At 54.1% G+C, this 18220-nt stretch overlaps 1 protein-coding gene across 1 annotated transcript in view; it reads left to right on the forward strand.

The window, feature by feature from the left end:
• Positions 1-17616, forward strand: part of KCNU1 (potassium calcium-activated channel subfamily U member 1) — a 193476-nt gene extending 175860 nt beyond the window's left edge. The window contains exons 31-32 of the mRNA XM_080568382.1: positions 1116-15520; positions 15998-17616. The gene's annotated coding sequence lies outside the window, so the exon portion shown is untranslated. The remainder of the gene's footprint in view (positions 1-1115; positions 15521-15997) is intronic.
• The last annotated feature ends 604 nt before the right edge of the window (positions 17617-18220 follow it).

An 18220-nucleotide genomic window follows, 5' to 3' on the forward strand; every position in this document is an offset into this window, starting at 1 on the left:
CTACGTGTAGGGGAAAACAACAACCCCGTAAACAGTATTATTAACCCATGGGCTGGCCATAAATCAGTGTGAGAAGGTGACCTCAGCAATGCTGGAGTAATCCTGTGTGTCAGGGTAAATTTATGAGGCCAATTTTATTGGCCTGTATGACCCAGGCTCCTTGGAGATGTCTCAGTAACAAATCCAATCCATATCATTTATTAGCTTTGTACAGTGTCAGCTCTAAGCATAGGAGGGATCCCATTAAAACGTATTGCTCCCTCTGCAAAAGATGGGCGCAAATAAGCTGCGGGATAATTGTCGGCTGCACGGAGCCCCCGATTAAGAAATCGCTCGTGGTAGATTTGCTCTCAAATCCATAAAGCTGGCCGGGGCCGGAGCTGTTGGGCTTTGGGTTTGTGCTGCCCATCCCTTGCCCTTCTGCCCATACGAGGCTGGCTGCCGGGAGCACTGGGAGCACTGGGAGCACTGGGAGGAGCAGGCAGGGTGGCTGCAGCAGGAGGTGCAGGGACGTAGCAGCTCTTGGGAACGCGTCTCTGGAGCAAGAGCATCAGGGAGCAGATCTTGAAGCAGGGGCTCCCCGCCAGCAGCTGGAACTCCTCCTGCCGGGCAGGGCAGCGCTGGCAGGGGGGCAGCAGCCCCCTGGGGAGGTTCTGGTGCACCCCAGGGGGTGCAGCGCGCTCAGCACCCCGGGGCCAGGAGCAGCCCTCGCGCCGGCACCTCCCGCGCCTGATCCCTGTTGGCTAACCAGAGCCTGGTGGAGGCAGTTTAAGTCTGTTTGACTGTCCCTGTCATCATAAGGTTTACGGATGGTTAATTTATTCTTTATAGCACAGTCATTGATGGCTGTTAAATCACAAATGAGAGCCAATAAAGGGTGAATTGCAGCTGAAATTACACTGTTTATATGACAGCAGAGTGCTGGCTAAAAGATTCATATGCCGCTGATGAAGTACGTTATAAATTTTAATTACCATAGTTTGTACAAATGACATGTTTGAAATGCTATTGAGTAATGTGACCCTGATAATGAAACTATAAAATAAATCATTAACTTTCTGAATGAGCTTTTTTATTTCCATGCTACATGAAGTAAACTTTCCAATTTATTCCAGTGCAGCCTTCTTCCGAAAAAAGGCGAAGGGAGAAGCGTCACGGACCAGCCCCTGCACTCCGAGGGACGTGGACACACCAGGGAGAAGAGAACCATGTGGAAGGGATGTTGGATGCCAGGGACTGGCCCAAGCCAGCCAAAGCCCCAAACATCTCATGGTTTCGCCCTCCCTGAGACGGGATGGCGCCTGCTCCTGCAGCCGCAGCCAGCTTAGCTGCAGGAGCGCAGAGAGAAGAGCAGGGATTGAGAACCAGCTCTGAGGATCCATAAAAATCTCAAGCAAAGAAGAGAGAAAAACTCCGTTAAAGCCAGGGCATAATCAGAGCTCGCTCCTTGGCCGGGCCGTGCAGCGCGAGCGGCCGCAGCTCCCCCGGGAGCTCGCCGGCTCCGCCGGAGCTTTGAGGCAAAGGCAGAGGGGCCGAGCCCGCGGCCGCTCGCAGCAGAAGCGGGGATAATTCCCTGCACGGGGCCGAGAGCTGAGCCTTGGTCCAGCGAGGGATTTCTGGGAGCGCTGAGCACGCAGTTAGCAAAGCAGCAGCTTTCGGTTCAGCTCTACTCGCTCAGGACGGGGAGCACTCCTTAAAGCCTTCTGGAAGGACACCGATATGTTGCTGTATCACCACAGACTGCTTTCTGAGGGATGTGCGGCACGACACAAAAGGGAGCAGGCCAGGGCTGCTTGCTCGGCCCTCAGCAGAGAGGTCTCCGGACCCCAGGGGTGCCTCACCCGGACCCAGGCACGGGATCAGACCCCGCAGGTAGGGGGCTCCTCCGGCACTGTCGCTGGCTTCTTCCTCTTCTCCTCGCTGAGCCTGGGTCCTTTGCACACCTGAGGCTGAGTGTGAGCCTTTCCTGATCCTCAGCTTTATCACACCGCAAATAAGCAGCATGTCCGTCTCATGGGGCAAACAAGAGGCCGCAATAGGAGTCTTCAAACAAGCAGCAGGGGAGGAGAGGGAAGGGGGACCTTGGACACTTCCGGGCTGTGGGGATGTGGCAGAAGGTTGCCCTGCCATGTACCATGCAGCAGTTGGATTTTGAGAGACAGGGTAATTTATAACCCATAAAAACATCTGAAGTTCTTTGTGCAGAGGTAGAGATAGGTGTTACTCTTCAAGAAAGCGGCTGCACACCCTTTGGGTCCCTGCATGTGATGGAAACTCTGGCAGGTGCTGATTGCATCGTGCCTGGCGCTGGCTCCCTCCTTCCTGCTCCCTGGGCAGCATCCTCACCGCTCCACCATGGGTCACTCCTCACCAGAAACCATCCCATCCCATCCCATCCCATCCCAATCCTCATCCCCATCCTATCCTCATCCTCATCCTCATCCCCATCCCATCCCATCCTGATCATTATCCCCATCCCATCCCATCCCATCCCATCCCATCCCATCCCATCCCACCTCTCACTGGGTGACCTCCCTGGGCCTTTTCTCCTCCCTGGAGGCGTTTAGAGTTGGAGGCTTTTAATGCCTGCTTTTTTGTCTTATCAGCCAGACCGAAAATATTTCCAAGCAGACTGCTCATGCCGCACTACTTACCATTAAAAGAAAGGACCACATTATTGCTGTTATAAACCATTGATTAAGGTTTATAATAGCAATAATCCCCTCGAAATTCATTGTTACTGCAGTTAATGACCAGTTTATTAGAGCGTTAACCATCCTTGGCAATGGGCTGAGTCGTTTAATGCTGGTAACGACCAATTTCTCAAGGGTTATTGCTTAAATAACAATCCTTTGTTAGATATATGTTCAACCACCAGATACTGCTCCAGCTGGAACCTTCTCCTGTGAAATAATTGTTAATTATTTCCTCCAAGTTTGGCCACCATGCCTCAAAGTTTTAGGTGGAAAGGGTTGCCTGAGATGCAAAGCCTCAGGGATGCTGTGAGCGCAGGGTGCGCAATGCGAGGGGAAGCAGCCAGCGGGGCGCGAGCCATCGCTGCCCAGAGGGATGTGGCTGGGAAAGTTGCAGTTTATGGGGTTTTCCTCTTCCATTACTGTTGGGTTTTACTCTTCCATCGCCATTGGGTTTTCCTCTTCCATCGCCGTTGGGTTGTCCTCTTCCATCGCCGTTGGGTTGTCCTCTTCCATCGCCGTTGGGTTGTCCTCTTCCAACACCAATGGGTTTTCGTCTCCCATCGCCGTTGGGTTTTCCTCTTCCATCCCAGCCCAGGCACATCCACCCCAGCCACCCACAGGTTGTTTGGACACACGGACTCAAGTGGGAAGCAGCAAAACTTGCAGGGAGCCACCGGAGGGGGAGGCTCGTGCAGCTCTCCCTCCCTGCAGCCTTACGTTAATGCAATCTGAACGTTTCGTCGCGTTAACCGTGCGCTATCGTGTCATGTTAGTATCATCCTCCTAACAGCATTCATTTTGCCTGACATGATATGAAAGGTACAGATACGATTAGCCTTTAATTGTGTCATATTAGCAAAAATAAATACCGAGATCGTGCAAGGCTAATACAAAACGATGGCAAATCCCTGCCACGTGAGGAACAGGATCGGACTCCTACTGGCCAGGGAGGGCCCAGAAATTGGCCGCAGCCTCCTCGCAGCCTCCTCGCAGCCTCATCACAGCCTCATCACAGCCTCATCACAGCCTCCTCGCCCTCAGCTCGTCATTTCTGTGAGCCCTCAGCGGGGGCAGGAGGCTGTGCTCCCTGATCCCTGACCCTGTTCAGCCACCCCCCCCCCCAAGTGCCTGATCTCCAGCTGGCTTTAACATGCTTTCTGGTGATTTTGCTATGAAAAAAAAAAAAATGTGTCCCACTACCACCCTCAGGAACTTCTATTTCCATAGCAAATTAGATTTCAAGCTTTCCCGATTCTCTTTAAGAAACACAAAATCTAAATGTGAGGGGTTAGGGGAAGCCTGGACGGTGCTGGGTTTGGTTCTGGTGTTCCGGTCCCTCCTCCTGCTCTGTTATCTCTAAGGCTGTGGGGTCTTTGAGATGTCTTTGGACAAAAAAGAAAAAAAAATAAAAAAATAAAAAGGAAGGGGAAGGAGGGATAACTCCAAAATCTGGGAGAAATCTGCCTAAAGTAAGCTATAAAGCGGAATACATAAAACCTAAAAACTGGATGTTTTCCCCCTCTCTGGGAAGGATTTACCGTGTACTGCCCCCACCCGGGGCCGGGCAGCTCCGAGGCAGGGCCTCGCTGGGGGGGCACCGGCAGCGTCCGAGCCTCGCCGGCCGCTTGGCCTCCAGTCCCTGCCCCGACTGCTGCGGGACCCGTGCGAGCACCCGTGTTATTTCAGAGGTAATGCGAGCAGAGTGAGCGTGTCGCAGGATAATGGTCTCCTGCTGCTCGCCTGTTCTTGGCATTTATCAAAAAATGACGCTAGAGGGAATACGCTGAAGGGAACCGAGGTGTCGATTCGATGACTGCTATTTCGTGACGAAAGTTAACAGAAATAAAAGTGAATCGGTCACAAAACAGCTTATTTCTGGCGGTGCCCGGCCCAGGAGGGGCTCCCTGCGAGGGGCAGGACGAAGCTGCTCGGTGCAGGCGCCCACCCAGCGGGGCTGGCATCGCACAAACCGGGGGGACACCTCCCCAGGACCCCAAAACACCACGGTCTGGTGCCCACGGTGGGGTTGGGGATGGAGCTGAGACCCCGTGCCAGGCTTGGCCACACTCACCCAGCCCCAGGAGCCTGGGGAACAAGCCCAGTCTCCGGAGATCCCCCCCCCCCCAAAAAATACCATCAGTGGGGAGATGTGTCCAGCACCCGGTGCTTGTGATGAGGCTCTGGGGGGAGCGGGGAAAAGGGCAAAGGCTTTTTAAGCTTTTTTCCACTTTAGGCTAAAAATGGCCAGTCGTGGGTAAGGTTAACCGTGCAGCTATGTAGAGCAAGGAAATCCAGGTGGGATCTGGCTTTCCACACCAGCCCATCAAAGGCACCCTGAAGCTTTATCAAGATGAACAAATTAATGGGCTAATTGCTGCTGGGGCCAAGTTCTGGGGCGCTTCCAGCGGCCGGTCTGGTTTTGTTATCTCAGCTGTGGGCAGGGAGGAGGAGGAGGAGGAGGAGGAGGCAGAAGAAGGACGCGGCAGCACCTGGATTCATTGGCCCTGCCTGTAATAGGAAACAACACGGGCCACAGGGGACGCGTCGCTCTTTTCCACCTACATGTTATTCCAGCCATAAATCCGAGTGACAAGCTTGAACTTTTCTCAATTGACATGTTTACAAGGGAAGTCCGCATTTGACAGGAAAATTAAGCATATCAATCACTTAACGAGCTCGTTAATGAATGGCTCTCAGATCTCTCTGATTCTGTGCCTGGTAGCACAATTTATTGATCAAGTGTGCTTTCGGCCGGGGCCAGATGTTGCCGTGCCTTGATCCTCAAAGGCGGGACCGGCTCTGGCCGGGGTTTATCGAGAGGTCATTTTCTCCACCAGACCCCGTTTCCCTTTTCTGTCTTCTATTTTCTCTTTCTCTCTCTCCCTTTCCCCCCTCCAGAACAAAGAGAACAGATGCGGGCTCGGGGCCCCTCACACCCACTCAGACATATGGAAGCGATCTCCTCTGTCTTTGTAATTACACAGGAGCTTGCTTTTCAATGGCTCCGGGTTTTATTGCACAGAAACCAACCTATTCCTACATAAACCATTTTTACGGCTTCTCCTCTAGGGGCTGCTCTGCGAGGCCCTGGCAGGTATAAAACCGTCCAGGACCCCGACAGCCAGCGGGGCCGTCCCGGCCGGGGGCACCCCGGTGCTGCGGCTGGGGACAGCGCGGGGACAGCGGGGAACGGCCACGGGGAGGTGGGAGCCAGAGCCCCCCCCCCCGAAATCTCATCACTCTTGAAAAGCAGAAGACAACACAAAATAATCCTCGAGCCTTAACGAGACCCATAAGAAAACCCTGATGGTATTTGCCTTCCCTGGATGCACCTGAAATCCCACCTGGGGATGTGCTGGTAAAAGCCCCGCTTGTCTGGGCATCTCGTGCCGCTCCTGAGGCTGCGGTGGGATGCAGGATGCTCGCGCCTCTTTCTCCATCAGCGACACCAGCCCGGAGTCCCCAGGTTTCCTCTCGGCCAGGAGACTTTGCCTGCTGTGTGTCCAGCTGCAGGTGGGACCCCGGACCCCAGCGGTGCCACCCGCAGCCCCTGCGTGGGTCTGTGGGTCGTGACGTGCGTGTTGGGTGTGCTATGGGCTTCTTTTCGGGAGGGCTTGATGGAACAAAGGGAGAGTTACTCTGCAATCTAATGGAGGGGAAAAAAAATCCTATAGTGCATCATGAATAGTCCAAAATGCAAAGATGACAATTTAAGTGTTTAAAATGTACTCAAGGTAATTCCAAACAAATTTTAAAGCCATTTCAGACTATAAAACCCCTCAGCTAAATCATTGGTTATATGGTGGCAGTGCTTATGTTGCAAAATATCCCTAGCATGAAAAGGCAAGTTTTAAAGATTGCCAGTTAATCCTTATAAATTACTTATTAGCATCGCAAAGCTGGAGCTGGAGGAGCTGCCCGGCAGAGGCAGTGCCCTTGGGTCGCTCCTTGCCCGGCTCCGTGAGCAGCTCTTGGGGCTGGTTTGATTTGCTGGGCCCCGGGAAGGCGTTGATGTGCTTCCAAAGCCTCGCGTCAGCTCTGATGTCAGGGCACGGCTCCGGTTTTCTCCCTCCAGGAGCCTCCCCCTCCTCTCAGCCCTTTGGAGGCAGGCCTGGGGAAGCCAAAATCTCAGGTCACCAATGCTGCCACCACCCTGGCTGCTCGCGGTCCCCCCCAGGAGCCGCGGGTGGGAGCTGCCCCCAGAAGGAGCAGGGCGCACAGGAGCACTGGGCACTGCCCCCCGAAGGGGGATTTCTCCTGCTGGTGGGCATCTCCCGGCCCACCGGTGGGCCGAGCGCTCTGGGAAGCTCCTGCAAGGGAAATAAAAGTTTATTCCCTCCCTGCGCTGCTGGGCTCCCAACTTTCCTGCTGCGTGTCTGCGCCCTGATTTGAGGAAGAGCCACCAGCTCGCTCTGCTCTTCTCTCGCTCTTTTCCTTTCACCAAACAGATGTAACTATTTATTCCTTATGTCCCAGTTTTCCTGTAATTTCATAAAGTGCAAATTTGCTGTCCTGCTCCCAAATGCCGAGTCGGTGGTTTGTCATAACAGTCATCAGTAACTGTCGCTTTCTGCCTGGGGCTTAATTAACCCACTCTCTCATTAGCATGTCCATGCAGTTGTAAGGAATGAAAGCCTGATTATTTTCTACAACAGTCGCAGCCAATTACTGCACCGAAATGGAACCACATTAATCAAATCTTTAGTACAGTGGCAAATTCAGAGATATCAGATTGCAAAAGACTGCAAACCTAATATGTCACTGTCAGCGGAGCTACGCAGGCATTTAGCGAATTGCATTAAATAGATGGCTTCGCTGAAACCGCATGAATTTAATATGTGATGGGATCTGGAAGCTATTAGTGTGACATGGCAAAGTACTGGGAGCTTGGCAGCTCTGGACTTTATCCATGAACTCAGGAAACTCATGTAAAAACTTGTGTGTGCGCGCAGCAAAGCGTCTCGCCTCTCCGAGGGGAAGGCCTGGGCGCACGGCGGCAGCACCCGGACAAATCCCTGGCAGTTCGCAGCGATTCCCGTGGGATTAGCCCCGGGGCTGGAGGGTCTGCGTGTGCGTGGGGGGGACGGGAGCTGGGGGCGAAGCCCTGCAGGACCAGCCCCTGCTGCTGGGACTTGCTGTGCCCAGGGCAGCCCCAGGTGTGCTGGGATCCACGCAGAGCTCTCCAGCACCCTGCATGGATGCGTAAGCTGGACACGGCCCGTGCTGGGCTTTTCCTGCGCTGCCCCAGCAGCGTTTGCCTCGTCCCAGCCAGAGGTGTCAGCCCCGGCTTGGCCGATGCCTGGGCCTCTCCCTGCCTTACCCCTATGGAAAATCACCCTCTGCCTCTTCCCTGGCCGTGTCTTTGCTAGAAAGGCAAAAGCAAGCCGGCCTCGGCTCGTGCATCAGCTAAGAAGCGTTTTCCATCCCTGCCCTAAGTGAGCCCGTAAATTACTTTACTTTCCTCTGGCTTTCCCCAGCACCTGGGGACGCTTTGCAGCCCCCGGGGAAGCAGTGGTGAAGACACGGGCAATTCAGGCGTGCCTCAGCCCCGGGCATGCTGCATCGAGCCCCCCCGGTGCCCGTGGCATGCTGTGGCTGCGCTGAGCCCCGCCGTGCCCACATGGGGAGAGGCAGCTGGCGCAGTGGCAGCGTCCCCAGCCGGCCCCCAGCCCGCAGCCCCCCGCACCCGGGGGCGGCAGGTGGCTGCAGCCCCGCGGCCATGGGAAAGGAGGCTTCGAGCTGCCTCCCAGGGCTGGGCCTGTAAATCTTCCCATGTTCCCAAACAGCGGCTGTGGGGGAATTCACGCTGGGTCCGGCTTGCTGCAAAGCTTGTGGGGAAACCGTGATTTATGTCCTGGTTTGGTCTGCTTAATCCTTCATTCGCAGGGCTCAAATCGCAGCCACGCTCGTGGGCTTTGCCCAGTGCCAAATGCCCCCCGGCAGCTCAAAGCAGGAGGCCTCCGAGGCAGACCCTTGCCCACGCTGTCCCCCGGTGCGTGCCCGTGCCCGCAGTGCCCCCGGCCCAGCCGCTGCCGGCGGTGAGTGATGGGTCTCCATCGCCAGGGTCCGCTCTTACGCAAACTGCCTTCATCAGCAACTTGCTGCTGCCATCAGTTAATCTTCTTGCAAAAGGTACACTCCCGGTACATTTGTACGTTTCCTCTCCCAGTAACCTAATCTACCATCTAGTTTATGCATACATGCTCTGAGGGGTTTTTTTATATATATATTTTTCCTAAGCAATCAATCTGTGCAAGCTAGGAGCTGCAACTGAATTTAAATACCAGGGTTTTCATTATCTCCAACACAGGAAAAAAAAAAAAAAAAAGAAAGGGGGGAGAGGGACATTGAAAATAGAGCGAAATAAATTCCAATCTATTGAACAATATATTTGAAGGTGTGCACATTTCTGCAACCACATAATGCCTAGTGTATTATACGAAATCTATTTCTGCAATAAGAAAGTAGATTGCAGATCCACTTTGACTGCATTTTCGCTCTCCTTCCCGCTGCCTTGTGATGCGTTTGAGCAGCGTGGGCCTGGTTCTGTGCGTAGCTTTTAGAAAGCCCCCCCAGAGACCAAGCCCCCATGGTGCCAGGCAGATGCAGGCACCGACTGAGAGCTGTCCCCACCAGGGCGCACACCTGGATCGCACGGAAGGGATGGGAGTTCGGAGGGAGAAGGGCAGTTGTTTGCCACGGGAAGAGCAGAGCCAAGCAGAGGCAGGAGCTGCTGCCACCCAGGGGGGGGATTTACCCTCCCCAGAGCTCTCCTGGAGGCAGGGGCATCGCTCCCAAGACGCCTGCAGACCTGTGCTCCCCAGCACACCGGGTACGGAGGGGCATTCGGTAGCTGGAACTGAAGATAAACTCCTTCAGGGTCTGTAGCTCCACTTCAGCAAGCTTGGGACAAGCCAGGTTCTCTCTTAAAATTTCATTTAGGAAAAGAAATAAATGATTCCCGGGCCTGGCTTGCTGACACTCTTGTACTTTAAAGAGCAGTCCCCCAGTGCACGGATTAATTAGCTACAGGATGCAAGTGCCCTTGTGCAATAAATCACTTGGTCGCTCCTCGGCGCGCGGTGTCTGCAGTCGCAGCTCTTTGGGTCGGAAACGACTGGCTGGGTCCGGAGCTGGTGGCGAGATGCCCGGGGCTGCGACATGGTTTATCTTGCATTAGCCCTTCTTTCCTTTTGTGTGTAGGAAAAGGAGAGCAAAGCACCCCGAGCTGCCCTGTGGGGCTCAGCCTGCGCAGATCTCCGTCTCGCTGCTGACACAGCCACGTGCTAAGCAAGCATCTCCTGGCCCCCAGCACCCCCCCGGTGCAGGAACACTGAGTTTTCAGCCACAGATATTCTCGTTCAGTATAGCTGGTGGGACGCTGGGCTTGGAGAAGATTATTCAGGCTTAAAGGAATTTGCGGTTTCTTCCGCATTTATGCAGCATCCACTGCAGGAGGCAGGGGGCCTGCTGGCCCAGGTCAGGAGGCTGAGATGTTCCCGTTATCCAACATCCACCCAGAGCCGTGCCCGGGCACCAGCAAAGTCTGCCTGGGGCAGACTCATGCACACAGAGAGCCGCAGCACTTACAGATTCCTGAATTTTAAGGTTTCTAATCCTTGAACAAATAACAGGCAGGCAGTACCTTTCCACATCCCCAAAGCAGTGTCTTCTGCCGCACTTTGGTTTTAAATACTCACTTTCCTCCCCTGAGATGCTATCACAAAGCCTGATGGATTTGCTCTAACTGTGGGGGAGGAGGGGGGAACCTCTTCTGCATTATTTAAAATTTTCAGCGTTGAAAAATCAACGATTGCACGAGAAGTTCAGGCAAGTTTCGGGTGAAGCTTCAGGGAAGCTGAAATCCAAAATCCCAGCTCTGCAAAGTCCGGCGTGCACGTGCCATGCTTCGCTCCCACACGTGAGCTCGGGGCCGGACCTGCCCCGCTGCCACCCCGCCGCGTCCCACGGGACCGGGCAGAGGCCCCTCCGCTGCCTCGGCACAGCCAGGAGGAGCAGGTCGCTGCCATGCACGTAAATCATCTGACGTGTTGACTGCCCGGGTGGTGTAAAAAAAAAAAGCGATGGACAGCAGTGCTGGCACTGAAGTCACGGGGTGAGTGAATCCTGCTGGCGTCCCCTGGGAGCCTGCGCGGCCGGGTCCCGCGAGGACCAGTCCTGGGCTGGGGGCATCGCCCCCGCCTCCGTCGGTGGGCTTAGATGGGCTGCTGGCTGGGGCAGATAAATGTAAATGGCACTGAAAAATGCCCCCGGTTTCTATTTTTTCACCCATTTCCCCCATCTTTCTAAAGAAGGGAGAGGAGGGCTTAGCAAACGGTGGGAGCACGCAGAGGATGCTGCTTCGGCCGAACCCTCTGGAATTTTAACTTCAAATAAACTTTGTGGGGAGCCACGAGACCCCTGGAGCAGAAATTATTTCATTCTCTGAGCCCGTGGAAGTGACCGGTTTTACCCACGGGCACCATCCTGCATCCCAGAGATGCTGCAGGCGGGGGAACCACGCACACCATCAGCTCCCATGGGAGCGCACGTGGACCAAGGGGCCGCGCAGGTGCCCCAGTCCCTGCATGCTTCTCTCCTCCTTCTTTGCCTTTTCTTATATTTTTTTTCCCTTTTTTCCTCCCAGAGAGAGCTGTACAAAGACGGATGGTTTTATTTTCCATGAATCACTGATGATCTAACAAATTAATTACCTGCTCACCCCTTCCCCGCTGCGGGAGGGCAGGGAGGCTGGGCGGGAGCAGCCCGCCGCCCCTGCTCGGTGGCATCATAGCTCCTGCTTTAAAGACCGGAGACAAATGTCAAAATTGCCAGTTTAGGTTAAAATCAGATTTAAATGTCTCTTACTAAACACAGAGGCACACAAACTCAATATGTCATCTTTAATGGTTCAGAACAAAGCCTAGAAAAATAGTGTCCCAGTACAGAGGAATTTTATAACCTTTGATATATAGCTTTCATTATTAGCAATAATTTCTGTAACTGCATCCGGATTCGCAGGGACACATATTGAATAATAATTCTACTTTTTGACTCATTCCTGCTCCCCGCTGCTTCGGTCCCTGCCCCTCAGGGGGCCTGAGCCCCCCCGGCCCCAGGGGCTCGCATCCCTCTCCTGCCGCCCCCAGAAGCCCTCCGCGCTTTTCCTTCTCCCTCCTCCACTTTTCTTTGGCTTTTTGGCCAACACCCGCTCCTCCCTCCCCCACTCCTCTGTCGTGACGTTAAAATCTAATTACCCAGACAACTCTGCACCTAAGTCATCAGCAGCCCCAATTATTTCCCAGGCGCTCGCAGCCCCCCGTGTGTACGCACACACACACACACGCACACGCGGAAAGCAGCGAACAATAAAAAGGCGTTCGCTAACCTCCGCCTTTTTTCACAGTCAGGCTTCAAGTTCACATGTGAATTTATGCCAGTTTTGACATTAGCAGGAAAAATTAACAGTTCTCACACACCAAAAAAAAAAAAAAAAAAAAAAAAAAACTTGCACAAAAGAGGTTTTGTGTTTCAAGCAGAATAAATTATAGTGTGATGTTATTAAAACACTTAGTTGTTAAGTTGCCAAGAAAATCCAGTATATTCACACGGACTCGAGGACCTGTCTCCATGCAAAGTAATTAAATTAGATTTATGGGCTGCATTACATCAGTGTTTGATAGTTCATTTTTCCTTTCTTCATATTTTGTCCTGCTTTATTAGAGCATGTGACAGATGGTAAAAATAGTGTGAAGTTTCTTGGCCCTGTGCTAAATCCCCCTTCGGTAGTATATCTCTCTTCTGTCAGTTCTCCCCAGCGATGATAAATTAACCTCTCCTCTTCTATCCCAAGTGTGGCAGTAAAGCACTCTTTGACACAGCACTATCACTTTATCTTAATCTGTGCTGTTCTAGGAGCGGGGCGGGGAAGGAAGCGAAAGGGAGATGATGCAATCGCTACCATGAGTTTTTAAAAAAAAAAATAGATTTATTGTGTCAAAAGAAAAAAAAAAAAAGCCAGGAAGAGTGCTGATTTATAGAAGCTGCTTTGTTGTGTCTGTGTGTGTGTGTACGTGTATATACGCACTGATGTATGCACACGGCGGATCCCCTGGGGCCACAGCAGCCCTGGGAGCACGTTGTCCCCCCCCTGTCCCCGCACGGGGCTCTGGACGTGGCCGTGTCCCTGCTCTGCGTGCTTGGGGGTGCCCGGCCCCACATGGGGCACCATCACGTCCCCTTAGAGCAGGAGCTGAAGGCCCAGCTGTAGAGGTTTTTAATTCCTAGATCGATAACCAGATAACGCTAATGACGGTGTCGATGCAACCTTAACCCCTTAAGAAAAGCTGCGGGGCGGGGGGGGGGGGGGGGCAGAAATTTGAGGCTCACAGACTGGGAAATGGGGGAAGCAGCAAAGCGCCCGCGCCGCGGGTTGGGATGAGGAGGCTGAAGCCAAACGATGCTGCCCAAGGAGCAGGAGCTGCTTTCCAGAGGGGTTCAGCCTGCCCTGACCGGAGGCTTTTCTGGTTAGAAAAAAAAAAGGGGATGTTTTAAAAAGCGGCCATTTCACTTCCATCAGTAAAAGCTGAAGCCCCCGCAGCTCTTGGAGACCAGCCCCAAACCGGTTGGTGTTTAAAAGGAGACCCCCCCCCTCCAGCAGCAGCACAGAGGCATTAAAATAGCAGCTGGCACCCACGGGCCTGGACTCACAAGGAGCAGGGGGAGCGTCCCGGCGAGCGGCGATGACAGCGGGGTTTAGTCCTGTCCCGGCCAGCTGCGGGGCAGCCCCACCTGCCTCCCTGGCACGGAGGGGCCAGGGGAGCCCAACCCCATGAAACCGAACCCTCAGCTGTGCTGGCACCTCTCCGGGGATGAAGGGGGTGACGGCAGGACGCAGCGAGGCGGGGGGGTCACAGCGAGGGGTGGCATTGCGCTGCAGCACAGAGGCAGGTGGGACACGGCCTCGGGCTAGCGAAACATTTTGCAGAGCTCTCACGTCCATCGGACCTTGCACGTTGCTGTTCAGAAACTCACCTTGGCAGGCGGTGCGTGGAGGGAATTCGAGGCAGGAGCACCCCACGAGCTCAGTGGGGGCCGGAGCAGGGTTTTCGGGGCTCACTGCAGTCCCCTGTCCCCGCTGCCCCCTGTCCCCACCGAGCACGGCGAGCCGCTGCCTGCCAGCCCTGCGCCGCTCGGGTCTGCAGGTCTGCGCGCGTTGGGTAGCCAATTGCGCTGCATTACGAGCCCAAGTAATGCTTATCATTAAACCTGTAATTTATTTCTTCTGTATTTCATAAAATGTGAAATATTACCACTCGTCGGGTGCCCAGAGAGAATGGGGATGCTCCATTAAGTTCGACACTGCTCCTCCATAAGATGCAGTAATTATATGCGGCTTTTTTTACTGCTAAGTTCCTACTTGCAGATGCTAACAAAAGAAATAAGCTTTTAATCCAAACATAATTAATATGAATTACCTCCACAGTACACCCTGGCTTTGCACCATTAAACTTAATTTTTGTTTTGCATGATAATTGTGTTATCATTACCATTTATAGGAGAACTCAGGGACCTTCGCTTTGTTTTCAGCCAAGACCAAAGGCGCTGGGGACGGCTAGCTGCGGTCTGGCTGCCTGCAGAGCCGGGGGACTGCTGGCCTCGCCTGGCCTCGGATTTGTCTTCGCCGTGGTCGGCCTTGTTGTGCTGTCGTCCCCTTGGCGGCGGTGGTGGGATCCGTGCTGTTGGCCTTGCGGACAGGGGGTGAGCCTCCCATCCTCGGGACGTGGACGGAGCTTGGAGCCCAGGATGCTGCGTTGGACGAGCGGAGTCAGCGGCACCAGGAGAAAGGCAGGGGCTGAGCTGAGAGCCCCCAAACCCACGGGGCCATCCTGAAGTCCCGCTGCTAATGAACTGCCCGGCCCCGTGACGAGTTTGTGCGGCCGCGTTTCGGGAAGGAGGGAGATGAAATCAAGTCCCATAATTATTTATTGAAATTACAGCCCTGTCGAGGAGGACTGAATTACTGCAGACTCCATTAGCTGGCTCGCTGTGTATGCGAGAGAGGGAATGAGAAAATGATGGATGGGAAAGACAGAGAATTTTTAGAAATAAAAGGGAAAGAAATGAGGGACAGAAGGGGCAAAGAGGAGGGAGCGAGGGGAGAGGCAGCAGTGCTCTGCCTCGGGGGGACCGGCTCGCACCAATCCTGCCACAGCCCCAGCACGGCGCGGATGTCCTGGGGTGCAGGGGAAGGGGAGAGCTCGTGGCTGGAGCTGGGACATCCCGGCCTCGGAGGGAGCCAGCAGCTGGCACGGGACACCCCGATGTTATCGGGGTGGCCGGCGAGAGCCGAGATAAGCAAACGCACCGAAATTACACCGCTGAGCCGCGGGAGGAGGTGGCGGCTGCTGTTAAAAGTTTTCTCTGCAGTTGCCTGTAATCAGCACTTTGAATGATTGCATAAATATATTAATTACACTAATTAATTTCCCCAGGAAAGAGGCTTCAGAAGCTGGAGACAGCAGGTATCTGAAGGAGAGTGTGAGCACCATTTTGCAGGCGGCGCATTCTCGGCAAATTCCTTAATTGGGGCTGCTCTGTGACACTCAAGTTCGGCCCGCGGACGAGCCTTTAGAAAACCTCAGTGCAAAACATTTTAGGGAGCACGAAGCGATCCAAGAGGAGCGTGATTAGTGGGCAGGCTGGACTCGGCGCGGCTGGGGACCCACACTGGGGTGCAGGGGACCCACAGCCCAGGGAGGTCCCAGCCAACGTCCCCTCGTGTCCCGGCTCCTGGTGTCCTGCACGAGCCCTGCCTGACCCTGGTAAGGGTAACCCAGACCCCTGTCCCCTCCTCTCCTGCCCTGTTTGCTCCCTCCCCACAGCGGCTTTCCTGAGGCCACTTCTAGGCGGAGTGAGCGACGTGCGAGCCTCTGCGCCCCTCAGCCCCTTCCCAACCTGCCTCCTGATAATAATGAGCCCAGACACTTTTATTATCATTATTAATTAGCACTTTCAAGCAATGGAATTAAATCAATATGGTGGACTGAAACTAATTTTAACAAGCCATTGAGATCAATCATCAGGACTTTTATCTACATAAATGCCACTAAACTCAGCTCGTTAGTGTAACATTAGCTGGAAAGGGGGGAGGGGGGGGGGAGAGAGAAGGGAGGCTGGCGGGGTTTTAATTAGGAAGACATAAACCGTGCCACAATTTTTCTTCTTTGATTTGCTTTTAATCTCGTCCGTGAGCTCTCCTGGTGCCCTGGCTGATTATCACTCTCTTCACCTCCTCTCAGGAAGCAATGGCAGCAGGAAGGAGAAAAGGGGGAGTGCGAGAGGGCAAGCCCAAGGAGAGGCCCTTGGCCTCGGTGCCTCTGCTGAGCTGCTTGTATTTACTGCACTGCAGGAGATGCTGCGGGGTGCTGTGAGATGCTGCGGGGTGCTGTGAGATGCACGGTGCTGTGGGACGATGTGGGATGCTGCAGGACGCAGGGTGCTGCGGGATGCCCTGCAGCGTCCCCTGCACTGGGGAACTTCCCATGGCATTTCATCAGCCTCTTGTACATCCCTTCCAGTGCTTCTGAATCCTGACTTTCCTCCTCTAGCTATGCCCTGGGCCCAAGGCAGACGCCTTTTGCCTTGCAGGGCCCCCGCTGCAGCCCCAGCTGGGGTTTGGGAGGCCGGGAAGGAGGCTGGCCCTATTGAAGCCGGGGCAGGCCGACTTGGTGCTGTAAGGATGGAGGGGAAGGGAAGGGTGACCACAGCACCTTGCTAATAGGCACTGGCCCTGACCGGGGTCCTTGAGGTGCTTTTATACCCGGGGGTGCTCCGTGGGGCATCTGCCCCAGCAGAAGCAGGGCTGGGGGCAAGGCACCGTCTGCTCCTGGCGAGACAAAGCCAACCCCGCTCAGCACCCCCTGCTGCAGCGTCTGCGTGGGGGGGCTGCCAGCACGGGCCGGCCTTCAAAACCTCTTCGGGTCCTCATTAGCACAGCTCACAGCAGCAGCCAGACCTCAGCAGGGCCGTGCTGCTTTACACCGCACGAGGATCGGTCCCCTGGAGTCACCTTTCCCCGTGCCGCTGCCAAAGCTTCCCAAGAAATATGACAGATGCACCAGAAAATATTTCCTTTTTGTTTGCTGGATGGGTAATAACTTGCCTCAGAGACAGTCTTTACAGTCAGCACAAAAGTAATTTACCTACATGCAGCGCGACCAGATTGCAATAAATCTGCTGCTCCCCGGCCCCGCTGCACGCTGCTGCACCGTGCCGTGCCGTGCCGTGCCGTGCCGTGCCACACCGTGCCGCGCCACGCAGCTCGCTCCGGCCCCAAACAAGAGTTAATATTCGCCAGCACCGAAAAATAAATAAATGAAATGGAGAGCACCACAACGGCATTGGGGCCCTAAATCACAAAGCCTTGCCTGTCAGCCAATTTCTCTGCAGAAAGCTCTTAGCAGTTAATTTCTGGCTAATTTATTATCCTTCGGCTTAGCCCTACAGCACCATTAGCAGTACACTGACACAACTGAGTGAAATATTGTCTAATTTATTATCTTATTACTCCTCTGGAACAGGATCAATTAATTACCCATTAAAGTATTTCAGTTGCAGAGATTTATTAGGGGACTCGGCGCTTTAACAGATGATTAGTTATATATGTTTGTTTGCCTGAGGAGCGCAGACTAGCAAATGACTGGAGGGGAAGGGGAAAGACACCGAGTCGGGAGGTAGCTAATGGATCTTTTCTTGACTCTCTGAAAATGGAGCAGTCAATGACAAGAATTATCGACTCATTCACTTGCGGTTTTGAGATAACCATATGTACCGGGAGAGAGAGGGGGTGAAGGGAAAGGGGAGAAAAAAAGCCTCACTCAACTGCTTTTTCCATTCAATAAATTTGCTTCAGAATATATTGGATTGGGGTTTGATGGCTATTTCGTGTTTTGCAGAGTGCTGACACTGGTATGATTCAGTAATTATTGTTTCTTTTAAGTTATTGCTGTAATTTTGCTTTCTAAGATCCCAATCAATTCCCGCCTCTCAAGGGCACGCTTGAAAAGCGATATTTGAAAACAGCCCTCTGATAGATTGTGCCGTTAGACAGTGGCTGAGACAAATAGCCTAATCTGGCACAAATTAGCTTGGCTTCCACAGATAGTTTTATACAGCAATGTAAATTATATTGTCAGGGCCAGTCACTTTCCTGCTTAGAGTGCAGCTAACAAGAAGCCGCGGAGACGGGAGTGCTGCTGCCGCTCACCGCCGGGGCTGCCGCAGCGCCGGGAGCAGGGCGCGATGCCACCCGCTGCCACCCGGCCCCACGCCGCCGTGCCCCCCATCCTGCTCCGTGCCCCCCGAGCTCTGCGGGGCAGCGGTGGCCTCGCCTGGTCCTGGAGCCTCGCCGGACCTCTCGCCTTGGCCAGCCGTGGTTGACTGGGGAGGGAAGCGATGCTTGCTAACCCGCATGGTGTGGTGGTGGTGGCTCAGGTGTCCCCTCCCTGCAGGCTCCAGGGTGC

The sequence above is a fragment of the Anser brachyrhynchus genome (genome assembly GCF_964034855.1).
Source record: "Anser brachyrhynchus genome assembly, chromosome: 26".
Classification (NCBI taxonomy): Eukaryota; Metazoa; Chordata; class Aves; order Anseriformes; family Anatidae; genus Anser; species Anser brachyrhynchus.